The 13,349-nt window shown below is 38.1% G+C and overlaps 1 pseudogene across 1 annotated transcript; it reads right to left on the reverse strand.

The window, feature by feature from the left end:
* Positions 1 to 1,318: 1,318 nt before the first annotated feature.
* Positions 1,319 to 6,146, reverse strand: LOC102787964 (cytochrome P450 2K1-like; annotated as a pseudogene). Its single transcript, XR_015720703.1, has 9 exons — positions 5,885 to 6,146; positions 5,631 to 5,793; positions 5,222 to 5,377; positions 4,970 to 5,126; positions 4,704 to 4,887; positions 4,339 to 4,480; positions 4,028 to 4,204; positions 2,094 to 2,235; positions 1,319 to 2,013 (listed from the first exon to the last, which is right to left on the reverse strand). The product of XR_015720703.1 is annotated as a cytochrome P450 2K1-like (transcript).
* Between the last annotated feature and the right edge of the window lie 7,203 nt (positions 6,147 to 13,349).

A 13,349-nucleotide genomic window follows, 5' to 3' on the forward strand; every position in this document is an offset into this window, starting at 1 on the left:
AAAGAGGGGCGGGTCAGAGAGTATTCGCTACCTTTTTTGGATCGGATGGTGCTCTCTGATTGGTTAATTTTGATGGACGAAGAGGTCAACAAGTGATATATCTGCAACAAATTGGATTTTCTTCCACTTGTTATAACTGTTGATTTGGAATATATTGTTTTAGGGGCTAGACGTTTAAATACATTGGAAGAAACCTAAGCAAATAGACTGTGAAGGTTCTCAGTCATCCAGGTCATCGTAGTCAAAGGAGCTTGCAAAGAAAAGCGTCTGGACTTCTTTGGTTACTTGAAGACGTTTCACCTCTCATCCGAGAAGCTTCTTCAGTTCTAAGGTCAAATGGTGGGGAGTCCCAGATTTAAACCTAGTAGGAGTATCTCCCCACAGAGGGACAAAAGGACCCCCTGATGATCCTCTAATCGCCTGAGCCAAGGTGAGAAACTGGGTGTGGGTCCCAATCAGCCAGAGTTTCGGGTGAGCTCATTGTAAAACCTGGCCCCACCTTATCATGCGAATTCCTGGATTCCAGGATGAGAGGTGAAACGTCTTCAAGTAACTTAAAGAAGTCCAGATGCTTTTCTTTGCAAGCTCCTTTGACTAAGCAAATAGACTACAGTCAAATTATTCTAATGATATCCACACACATCCCATAATATAGAGTTATCAGTTTTATTGTGATTTCCAACTGTCAATAATGAATGCATTTTTTTAAATAACAAAAAAAAAAAAAATATTATTATTTTTTACTGATGTTACAATTATATGTGAAACATACTAGAAACAAAGTAGACACGTGAAAACCTCCCACCTAACATTAAATGTGCGGCACAATAATATACAGGACCTGTTGTTTTTTTGTTTTTTGTTTTTTAAATAAAGAGTGTCATATTATGTGTCATATTTTTGTGGCACTCGACGCATCAATTTGAATAATGGGCTGCTACATTTGCAGTAGTAACGGAACTTGACTTAGAACTCCACCTTATGGACAAATTGTTTGTTACAGCACACTAAGGTGTGCTGTAACAAACAATTTACAATTACAATTTTCTCTTTTATAAGAATGGCTTTTTGACAACCACCTTCCACTGACAGCACGTCTGATGCCACTTCAGCAAACACCAGATGAATGAACTGAAGGTCTAGATCCATCTCTCTGCACTATTGCTAAGGAGCACTTTTGACAAGACAAAAAAGTGTTGCTTTTTGGAAGCAAAATATACAGAAATCAGAGGTTTATTGTGGAGAAAATGAAGAAAATATTAAGACTTCATGAACAAGAGAGAGATTAACATGTGCTTGCGCAACATTTTAAGTTACAGTGAACATGTTGAGCAAAACAATCAACCAACTTATGAAAAAACTAATTGGAGACTCCATTTCCAGGAGAAAATGCTCATTTAGGCTATGTTTAAACTGCAGGTCTTAATGCTCAATTCCGATTTTTTGATCAAATCGGATTTTTTTTTGTCTGCTTGTTCACACTACAAATAAAATGTGACAGCAAACGCGCTCTAGTGTGAACCCTCAAAGCGAAACTGTCATACCATGATCGTATATGGGTTGCACAGGGTCAAAAAAGTTGCATTTGATGCGCTTTCGCCTGCAATGTGAATGTAGCCTTAGATTCATGTGATGGAGCTGTACAAAAAGCTTAAATTTAAAGGATCGATATCAAACCTATGGCCCAGAGGTCAGCTCTGGCTTTGCAAACTTTTAAATTTCCATAGAAGCCTTTACCTAATCATAATCTATTACGATTACTTGTATGTCATGAAATAATAACGTGATTCAGAGAAGACTGGTACAGCGTTCAAATACAGTTTCCTTACATACGGGAAATAGCTCGCCGTTTATGAGGCAAAGGGCTGAGAGTAAAACCCACAGCTGGAGTCAGATCTAATTCATCCTCTGAAACTCCAGGTGCAGGGATGAAACGAAAATGCTGAAGGAGGGTGGTGAAGAAGAGGAAGAGCTCCATCCTGGCCAGACTCTCTCCAAGGCAAACCCTGCAACCTGTAATAGACAATCAAAGAACAACTTCAGCTGTCCTGTCAGCAGATGTAACCTAAACAGTGATGGCTGAGCTCACAAACCTGCAGAAAATAGAATGAAGGCATCTCGCTTGACAAACGTTTTCTCTTTGTCCAGGAAGTGAGCAGGATAAAAGCTGTGCGGTCTTTCCCACTCGTTGGGATCATACAGGGCAGATGTCAAGAGAGGAAACACTGTGGTTCCCTGCAAAAATTACAATACACAAACTGAAAATGCTTTTTATATGATACATTTTAATAGCTTACAGAAGTTACTTATGTTACTAATGTCTTAACAAACTTCTTCTAGCAAAGGTAATGAGCGGGGTTATGGTCAATGGCTGTCTGATCAGTATGAATATATACTTGATATTAACAGTATGTTACAAGCCATTTTCAGAATTTCTTTAAAGGGTAAATTCAATAGTTTTATGTTAAATACCTTTTTAACAGTGAAGAAATATTAAATATACAGTACAATCAAAAACACTGTAGAATACAAATCCAGTTACTAGTTTAACAACAGTATATATATATATTTCTTAAAACTTTTTTATGGGTGATATTTCATTACATAATTTCCCATTTATTTTAATTTATTCTACCATAAAATTCGATACATTTTCCATTGTGTAATTACTAAAACATTCTATATTCTATATTTTTATGGTAGTAAAAGGACATTTTGTTATTTAACTTTAATTTAAATTTGTTTTTCTGTCGCCCCAGAAAACCACAGTTTATTACTCAAGGTGGAGTATTTGAATCAGCTGGGATATCCAGACAAGAGGGAAATACAAATCCAGATGAGCTGCAACACAGATTAATTGATCAGCATTTTTTCCCCTTTGCATATAGGCTGTGATCAACAGCATATTGGTGAAAATACTTGCATTCTTCTATAAGAGTTTTGTAATTCTTCTTTTTTTATTATTCATCTGCTGCCTTTAGCGCCCTCTTCTGTCACACTGTCCTCCTGCATGTCTTCCTGCACTGCTATCTTCATGTTTCCTCCTGCCTGCTGTTTTTTCACCATTGTCCAACATGCTTAATATCCCTCCTCAAACAAATGTATAAATAATCTCAATCTTGGCTTTTTGAATTTGTCTCTAAGCTGCTCAGCCTGAGCCTTCCCTCTGATGTAATCCTTTATAAGGCTGCCTTTTCTCATTCCTGATGCACGGCCAAATTAATCTGCATTTATTTACTTTAAATATAGCATTTGATGGCCTGCATGTCGTTCTTGCACTCTTTTCTAATATTATTGTGAACAGCATGTACCTTCCCCCTTTTTTTTCTTTCAGCTATTCCCTTTAGCGCCCTCTTCTTTCACATTAACCTTCTGCATGTCCTCCTTCACTATTTAAATACATCTTCTCTGTGGTCTTCATCTTTTCCTCCTGCCTGGCTGCTTTGTCTTCACCATTGTCCAAAATCCTTAATTCCCCCACTCTGCATATGTCCAAACAATCTCAACTTTGCCTCTCTTACTTTGTCTCCAGAGTGTTCAAACTAGAATCCATCATATGCATTTTGCTTTGTTCTGCTCTTTATAATTATCAGTTGGTTCTGCACTCGCTTTAGCTTCTTTTTTAAAAGAGCATTGTGAATCTTTACAACGAAAAACAGAACAGCACACTAAAAGGCACATAATCTATTCTCCAGTTTCACATTTTACAAAATTTGTGCTTTTGTTGTTTTTTAGTTGTTTTTTTCCGATAACTTGTGTAATTCTTGCCTGTTTGATTTTAAAGCTCTCTTTTGCTGGCAGCAGTTTTCCTGCCAACCTCCCTGTAAGCTTCAGTTTCCTGCTGACAGGTAAATCAGTAGAAGCAATGCCTACCTAACTTTCTTTGTCTGCATTTAGGCTGACCTGCCTGTCGTCGTGTATCCCGGCCCCAACTTGAAAGGACATTGTCCATATTGCTTTTATTTTTTTCATCAAGATATTTCTTTGGTATATCTTTGGTTTTCCATAGTAAGTGTGTTAGTGTTACCTTCTCAATAAATTGACCCTGAAAAGTGATGTCTCTGGTGGTTTTGTGAGGGAGTGCAGTGGGGACGATGCTGCTCAGTCTCTGTGTCTCATGGATGACGGCATCAGTGAAGGGAAGGTTTTTCCTAACGGCAACCTGCACCTGTCGGTCTCCCCCTCAGCTCCTCCTGGACATCATCTGAAGCATAAAAGAGTGCAGTGGACACATCCCCATTACCTGACTAAAACACTTCACTTATACTAAATAAATACATAAAAGCTTTGTGGTTCATTTGATCTTTTCTTTTTTTTTTTTTTACTTAGGCTTCTCACCCTGTATCTCTGGATATTTGGCCATAAGCAGAAGTCCCCATCTCAGTGTAGTTGATGTTGTCTCAGTGCCGCCACCAAACAGATTCATGACTGTTATCATAAGGTTATCATCATGGAAGTGACTTTTGGTAATCCCAGATTTCTGCACATAGACATTTAACAGAAAAGTCACTCAAATCATTCTAATCCTAAAGTTTTACGGGAGTTCATCAGCAGAAAAGATGCAAATCAACAGAGGTTTCAGATACATTTCAAAGTTCTATGAACACACAGCTACAGCTTTGGGCAGGAACATGCACAGTTTCACCCTGAGCTTCAGTTAAACATCCCAGAACACCAACTTGAAAGATGATAGAAAGTCCAACCTCCAGATTTTGTTTGCGGACCAGAAAGGCATCCACAAAGCCTCTGCACATCTGGGAATTCAGACTCTCTTTTAAGCGACTGAAGATGGCTCGGTTTTGTTTCTTATTAGCAGAATATATTTTGTGTATTTCATTTCTGTCCGTAGTCCACTTGAAGAGTGATGGAAACATGTCAAAGATCTGTCAAAGTTGACAAAGTAATGCTTTATGCACAGCAAAATAAATAATACTGTCAGTGAATATACTTCAAAAAGTATATTCCCTGCATTGAGGGACTTCCACCAAGTCTAACAATTCTGGATGTTCGCTTTACCAGAAGTATAAACTCTGGATCATTATATTCAAATCTGCTGCCATAGACGATGGAGCAGATAATATTAGAGACTGCACAGTTAACTGGTTGGGTTGTATCAAAAGCTTCTCCTGTTACAACAGAAATAAAATAGCACATGAACTTTAGAAAAAAATGTCAGTTTATTTATTATTTCCTAAACTCAACACAATGTGATTAGTTTTACCTTGAAATTTCTTAAAAACTTCAATGAGGTATTGACATTCTTCAATTATTTTGTCCTCACATGCTCTCTTGCCCATCCCAAAGTCTCTCAGGTTAGTCAGTGCAAAGCACCTCATTTCTTTCCATGAATCGCCATTGGACCACAAAAGTAGTTTACCTAAGAATAGATTAAGCTCAAAGTGTAACTGTGTGAAAAAATACATTTATGGTAGCATAATATTAGGGTTGCCAACTGATTCGTCCTTTAGTCTACCTAAAATGTCACATATATTGACCATTACTTGTAATGTCACATACACTGCATTTACACTATGTCCAGAGGGTTGTGCATTGTGTTTCTGACATAACAGAGTGTCTCTTATTTCATAGTTAAAAAAATAGCAACCCTACATAATAGTCATTTTCCACACCATGTGATTGAGTGAGTTCACGTATGATCTCCAGTGGATTTCTGTCACCAAACACATCATCATAGTCGACAAGTGCCTCCTTCACTGTCTTGTATCCTGCCAGGACCACCGCTTTTTTGGGTCCCAGATAGACAGTAAAGACTGATCCATATTTCTTAGATAACTAGGAACAGAAAAACAAAGGCAAATGTGTTACCTGGTGAGCTGAATCTACAAAACACCCTGAAAGAAAAATAATACAAAAACTACCTCACCTCCAGTAATGTGTTGTAGGGTTTTTTCAGATCCAGATGCAGGTTCCCAAGCAAGGGGAGTGCATGGTCTGGGTCCTGGAGGCTCCTTACCATGTTTTTTGGTACTGAAACTGGAAGGGGAGATTAAATACATGAACAGGACAACTGTGAAAGCCCCCAACAAGAATGTGTAACTGAAGCAATGGAGAAAAACATCTAATATCCCCATGGCTTTCAAACCAAATATCCACTGAGAGTTCTTTTTACAGAGACACTCTCTGACTCTGCATTTGGTACTAAACTAGATTTTTTCTTTGGTGCCCAATCTAGACAATAAGTACTAGGGGGTGGGATGATTTAGTAGAAAGGTTCCATATGAATGACCTAGTAAACCATTACTGTGAACAAACTGGTACTTTGGACTGTGCAAATATGCAAATATTAAAATTGTACTTCGATCTGAAGCAACTAGAAGGACATTTCTATGTACAACCACAAGCTCAGCTGCAACCGTAAGATGTTACTATGGTTGCAGATGTTACTATGATGTGCAGAAATGACTAAATGTTATGGAGGTTGCACTAATGGTTTTGAGAATTTTCATTGTGAAAAAAAAAACAAAAACAAAAACAAAAAAAAACATATATATATATATATATATATATATATATATATATATATATATATATATATATATATATATATATACTTTTATAGACATACTTCTGAACCCACACACATATATACATCACGCTATTGTGAAAATAGTGGGTGAGAACACCCAATTAGAGCCCTAGCTCCTCCCTGTACTTTGCAAAAACCATGTTTTTAAAACTGAGTCATGCTGAGACATTGCTTCAGTTCTTCACTTAGTCTATTCCACAGCATACCTCCACAGACAGAGGTGCAAAAACATTTTATTGTTGTACAGATAAAAGAATGTTTTTTTTTAAATTTAATTTCCCCCCTAAATTGTATCTCTGTTCCCCTTTTGAAAACAATTTTAGAATATTGTCAAGAAATAGGTTGTTTATTGCTTTATACAAAATTGTGCAGTAAGAAAATAAACCAGATGTGTGAATTTTAGTATTTTTGATTTTATGAATAGTCCTTTATCCTTTATCTCATAGTGGACAGAAATTATTTTTTGGAGTTGTAGAAATAATTTGTGTGGCATCAAATTTGATGCAGAAGAGCTGATTGTTCTGTAAATAGTTTGAAATGTTTATTTAGAAAAAAAAATGCCCTGGCTGCATTTTTAGGTAAACAGCTGCAAAAAACTTTGTTGTTTGCATAACTCGGTTACTTTTTTGAAGAAGTAACTATATAATTAATTGCCCAGCATTGGTCATTCTATACTGTATTTTGCAGACAGAGAGTTACAGGACTCTCTCCCAGACCACAGACTCAGACTCATAATACAAGTCAGAGCTTTATAAAAAAAAAAAGAAAAAAGAAAAGAAAGTTTTGTTTTTTAAAATTGGAGTTCAAGTTATTTTTACTTCCAATAGCATTAACATACTACACAGGTCATGAACAAGATTTTTTTTAAATTTTCATTGTAAGTAGACTAAAGCAGTTAATTAAAAGTAGTCTAACATAAATGTAAATGCTGTAATTTGATTAATAAACCATGTAACTTGGATGGATTCGATGCTGGTCTGACCACAGTGCACATGTCTGCTGTTGCTCACAGTTGTCCAAGGGACCGTTCAAGGAGTTTGTGTGTTCGCTCATACACATGAAAAATTAGAGGGAACATTGCTCCCAGGCTGTGGAACGCTCTACCCCCAGATATAAGAAACATTGGTTTTCTCCCCCAGTTAAAATCTCAACTCAAAACCCATCTGTTCAAATCTGCTCATTCACTGTGAACCCACTGTTTGTTAATTTTATCTTGTGCTTTTGCCATTGTTCTATTATGTGTTTTCATCTATTGTACAGTGTCCTTGGGTGTCTTGAAAGGTGCTTTATAAATAACATTTATTATTATTATTATCTTTAAGAGCAAGTGAGAAAATGATACATGTGCTGATGTAGCATTTTTAAGTGATCAAAACATTCTGCTTTTATTGTCAATCAAAGACAGCACACAGTTTGTGAGGTGAAGGGCTGAGAGTGAAACCCACAGCTGGAGTCAGATCTAATTCATTCTCTGAAACTCCAGGTGCAAGAGTGAAACGGAAATGGAGGGTGGTAAAGAAGAGGAAGAGCTCCATCCTGGCCAGACTCTCTCCAAGACAAATCCTGCGACCTGCAAGAGAGAACTACTTTCATCAATGTAACCTAAACAGTGATAGTTGAGCTCACAAACCTGCAGAAAAGGGAATGAATGCATCTCACTTGACAAACTTCTTCTCTTTGTCCAGGAAGTGAGCAGGGTAAAAGCTGTGTGGTTTCTCCCACTCCTCTGGATCATGCAGGACAGATGTCAAGAGAGAAAAAAAACATGGTTCCCTGATGAAATTACAAAAAAACCTGAAAATGCTTTCTATATTGTGAATAATAGCATTCTTAATTACTCATCACACTTAATTATACAAATCACATAACTCATATGGAAATCAAAGAAAATGGACATGCTTCTTATGACAGAAAACTGCTTCCAGATGAAGATGAATATCGGAAAGAATCAGAATCATTTACCTTGACACATCTACCAATATTCATAAAGGGTGAAGCTTAACAAATTTTCAGCCCAGCTTTAATTTTCTATTAACTGCATTTTAATTTTCAGATGAATTTAAATTCACTTAAGTTCAATTCAATTTTATTTCTACAGCGCCAAACCTCTAGGCGCTTTATATTTTAGGGTAGACCCTACAATCATGCTGCTTCACAAAGTTTATCTTTAGGTTTTGTATATTGTAAATTCAGGTCTTGCTGAGAGCTGGCTTCACAACAGAGGAGCCTGATAGATGATGGCATTTCTTACTTTTTTTTTTTGGAAACTCCAGGAGCCACAAGTAAGCCTGCACTCTGACAGAATTTAAGACATGATGGAGCTTGCATAGTCAAATTATTTTAATTCTGGCTTTGGGACCTTTTTTCATATGACAGGGAAGCAGTTTAATCACTGTTAAAGAGCATATCCTGGCCAAGTCAGATTCTTTAGTTTAGTCTGAATTAAGAGACAGAAACATAGTGGTGATCCAGACCTTTATGTTTTCAAGCTGTGTCTATAGTTTAACTATTTAATTTGATCTGACCTCATGGATAAACACAACTGAGTATCATTTGCATATAGGAATACAACTGTTTGCTTTGTTTTCTAATAACATTACCAGTGCCAAGCATGTATTACTTGGAAAGAATTTATCTGAATTTAGGAAGTGAGCCCACTCCTTGTTGCACGGCCCTTCAGGTTCTCTGTCTGCCCTGCAAGCACTACAAGCCATTTGTTCTCAGTTTGGTGACAGTCCCCACCGAGGCCTTTCCTAAACTGCAGTCTCAGTTCATGCTCAAACCATCTGACATCATTTACTATAAATCTGTGTCTGTGAGCATCTGTGTGATGTCAAGTCTCAGTTGCAGTTTTGCCATGTTGTGTGAACATCTTCATTTGACTGGGCTGAGGTAGAGGTGGAGGGCTAGTCATGGTTTTAAAAACAAATTCCGAGTATAACAGTGGCCTCCTGCCATATCCTCTAGCTTTGAGGTGCAACTACTGGAGCTGGGCTGTTCCCCTCCGATTCTCTGTGCTGTGGTGTATCAGCCACCAAAATTCAGTAAGGATTTTATTTGTGAGTTCGCTGATTTTTTAGGAAACTTCTCTGTAAGCTATTCTATATTCTTATCACTGGTGATTTTAATATCCATGTTTGTTGTGAGCTGGACCCGCTGGTCAAGGACTTTCTTGCCCTCATTGACTCCTTTAACCTCACTCAGTGGGTCAGCAAACCAACTCATATTAAAGGCCACACGCTTTACTTGGTACTGTCATACGACCTGGACATTTGCATCACGGACATCTACAACCCTGGGATTTCTAACCATTTACCAGTTATGGTCAATGTCAAAATATGTAATGTGGAGCTGAAATATGAGGGCCTTATGCAAAATGTGTGTATGATTAATTCGGAGGCTATTGCCCAGTTCTCTACGGCCCTGACTAACTCTGCCTTCTATGATGCTAACTGTAATAAAGCTGCACCGGTTAACGAACTTGTTAACTCTTTTATTGCCACTTTTGCCTCTATAGACACTGTGGCCCCCTTATAAACTAAATGTTTCAAACTGTCCCGTCAACCATGGCTGAATGACTGCACCCGTTCTCTCAGACGTGAATGTCGCCGAGCTGAGAGGAGATGGAAGAAGGACAAACTTCAGATCTCCTTGGATGTTGTTCATAACTGCCGTGAGGAATATCAGAAGGCTGTTAGAACCACAAAAAACTCTTTCCTATCGGGCATCATTGCGTCTAACAGTCATAAGCCACAGGTTCTCTTTTGGATTTTTAACTCTCTGATAAATCCACTCTCCATCATTCAGACTGAGACTCTCAAGCCCTTTGTGAAAAATTTCCTAACTACTTTTTAGATAAAATTTCAGGACTAAGATCTTCATATTTACTCGTTGTAGACCAATCTTCAACTTCTGAACTCTCAACGGTCTTTCAACAGTTTGAACCTGTATCTTTTCCGACCCTTAAGGAGGCCAAATGAAAAGCTCTAATTCCCGTCATGATTTGCTTCCCTCTCACATTATCAAGAATGCCCTGAACACTATTGGACCCTGCATCTTACTTCTAATGAATTTATCACTCTTATCAGGCTGTGTCCCTGTTGCTTTCAAACATGCAATCGCGCAACCTGTTATTAAGAAAAGTAATCTCGATCCTAATGTCCTTTCAAACTACAGACCGGTCTCTAAACTTCCTTTTATGTCCAAAATCTTAGAAAAAATAGTTCTTAAGCAATTACAATCCTTCTTGGAGACAAATGGAATCAATGAAAAATTCCAGTCCGGTTTCAAACCTCACGACAGCACAGACACAGTCATACTTAGAATTTTTGATGACCTCATTGTAACTGTTGATGCAGGCCGTCCTGTGGTTTTAGTTCTGCTAGACTTGACTTCCGCCTTCGATACGGTGGTCAACCGTTGTGGTTGGGAATTATTCTTCCTCCACTGCACCCCTTGTGCCCCAGGGGTCTGTGTTAAGTCCTTCGCTGTTCTCTCTGTATCTGTTACCCCTAGGACAAATTTTTAGAAACCATAAATATCCTTCCATTGCTATGCAGATGATATCCAAATCTATTTCCCTCTGAATTTTTGATCTTCGGTCCCCTTTATTGAATTACTCAACTGCCTGCATGAGGTTAAAGACTGGCTACTGAACAACTCTCTCACCCTTAATGAAAACAAAACAGACATTATCATCTTTGACAGTCACATCCTTGTGGAACAGCTATTTGATACCATGGGATCCTGTGCTAGTCATCTTTCCTCTACTGTTAGGAACCTTGGAGTAGTGCTGGATAGTTCCCTCAAATTAGACGAGGAAGTGGCTGCAGTGGTGAAATCCAGCTTTTACTAATTACGTCAAATTTCCAAGGCAAAGCCCTATATACAGCATACAGACCTTGAAAAGCTCATTCATGCTCTTATTACCTCGAGATTGGACTATTGCAATTCTCTTTATCTAGGCCTTCAACTTTCCCTCATCCAACGCCTGCAACTAGTCCAAAATGCAGCAGCACGTCTTTTAAGTGGCACCAGAAGACATGATCATATTACACCTGTCCTAGCTAACCTTCACTGGCTCCCCGTCCAATACTGTATCATTTTTAAAATCCTTTTATAAACTTTTAAAATTTTAAATAACTTGGCGCCCAGCTACTTAATCAACCTGCTTGACCTATACATCCCCAAGAGAGCACTCTAATCAGTGGCAGTTGCAAGCAAACATGACTAACCTCTCACCTATAAATGAGTCTATCTACTGTGTGTGTGGGTGTCAGCATGAAATGCACTCAGTTTCACCTCTCCCTTCACCAGCTGAACCTTGTAACCTTTTCCACCAGACAGAAGGCCAGCACGTACTCATTTAAGATTATAACAAGCATTCAAAAGCATTTAAGATTATTGATTTAACTCAACAGTTTAACGTGGTTATAACTGCACCTGTAATAAAGGCTAATTGGGTACCAATATGTTTAAACATCTGAATGCAATATCTATACTGCAGATTGTATTATTAATGCAATGGTAATGAGGATGATGATTAACAATAACAGCAAAATATATCTCTAATTCCTCACACAAGTTAACTAAGCTGCCTCTGTCCCCTGCTGGAAGCTCCAGCGAGCTCAATCCGCTCTTGTTTGGCAAAGACGAAACAGTCAGGTCGTCAAGGTTTGCGTAGACTTTTTATTAAAAATCTTTCTAATAAATATTGATAATATTCATTTTCTATAAGCATTTTCTATTTAATTACAAACTTTTTGCTAAATATGTTCTGGGTTTTAAGTATTTAATAATAAAAAAGGAAACATCACAAAAAACACTTTAGGTCATGAAAATGAGATTTGTTGAGATTTGTTTGTTAAAAAGTATCGGTATCGGCGATACTGGCCTGTATTTACATGGTATCGCCGATACCAAAATATGCAGTATCACACACCACTAGTTTCCACACTGTCGACTGCAGCTTCACCTGCCTTGTCTGGTCCTGCCTCGTCTGGGCCTACATCATCCGGTCCACATCCTCCTCGGCTGGCATGGCCAGCTTGTTCACGCCTAGCACACTGTCGTCGGCCACTTTCCAGGCCGTAGGCTGAGGAACATTGACATCATGGTTGGCCTACTGAACGACGTTGCTGCCTTCCACATGTCGTTTCAGTAGTCCTCCTCCGTTCAGCAAGCCTTCGATCGGCTGAAGCAACGTTTCTCATGTGTGCCCATCCTGATTCAAGTCGACCTCAACAAGCCTTTTGTGGTGGTGTTTTGGACTCAGGGGGTGGGGTAGTGCTGTCCCAGCTCTCTGATGGAAAGCTTCATCGCTTTAAAGTTTAACTTTTAACATTTGTGAATTCATCACCTATCATCTTTTTGTTACTTAAATGACTTTCACATATTTTTTTCTAGGTTTTATGGTCTAGCAGTGATCCACTGAAATAGATGAGGTGCTTTTTGAACTCTGGCTTGTTGTAAAACTCCTTGTTCTCAATATTTGCATTTAGGACAAAGGAAACTCAGAAAGAGGTCATTGCCATTTTCTACTGAGTCACTTTACCCTCCACTTTGTCAATATACACAGTCTATGTTTGCTTGTGTAGTTTTGGTGTAATTGTGCTGTAGACGTACTGGGGCGGGAAGATTGTGCATTTGTTTGTTGTTCAGAAATTGTATCATGTAAAAAAATGTCATTGTTCACATAGTGTTGAATAATTTTCATTATCTAGCATTTTTAACTATTCAGACTGTTATACAGTTAGATGGTAAATTAATGGATAAGACTGGGTTATACAAAAAACCTTGAAAA

Source organism: Neolamprologus brichardi, chromosome 15, assembly GCF_056152115.1.
Source record: "Neolamprologus brichardi isolate AB-2024 chromosome 15, ASM5615211v1, whole genome shotgun sequence".
Taxonomy (NCBI): domain Eukaryota; kingdom Metazoa; phylum Chordata; class Actinopteri; order Cichliformes; family Cichlidae; genus Neolamprologus; species Neolamprologus brichardi.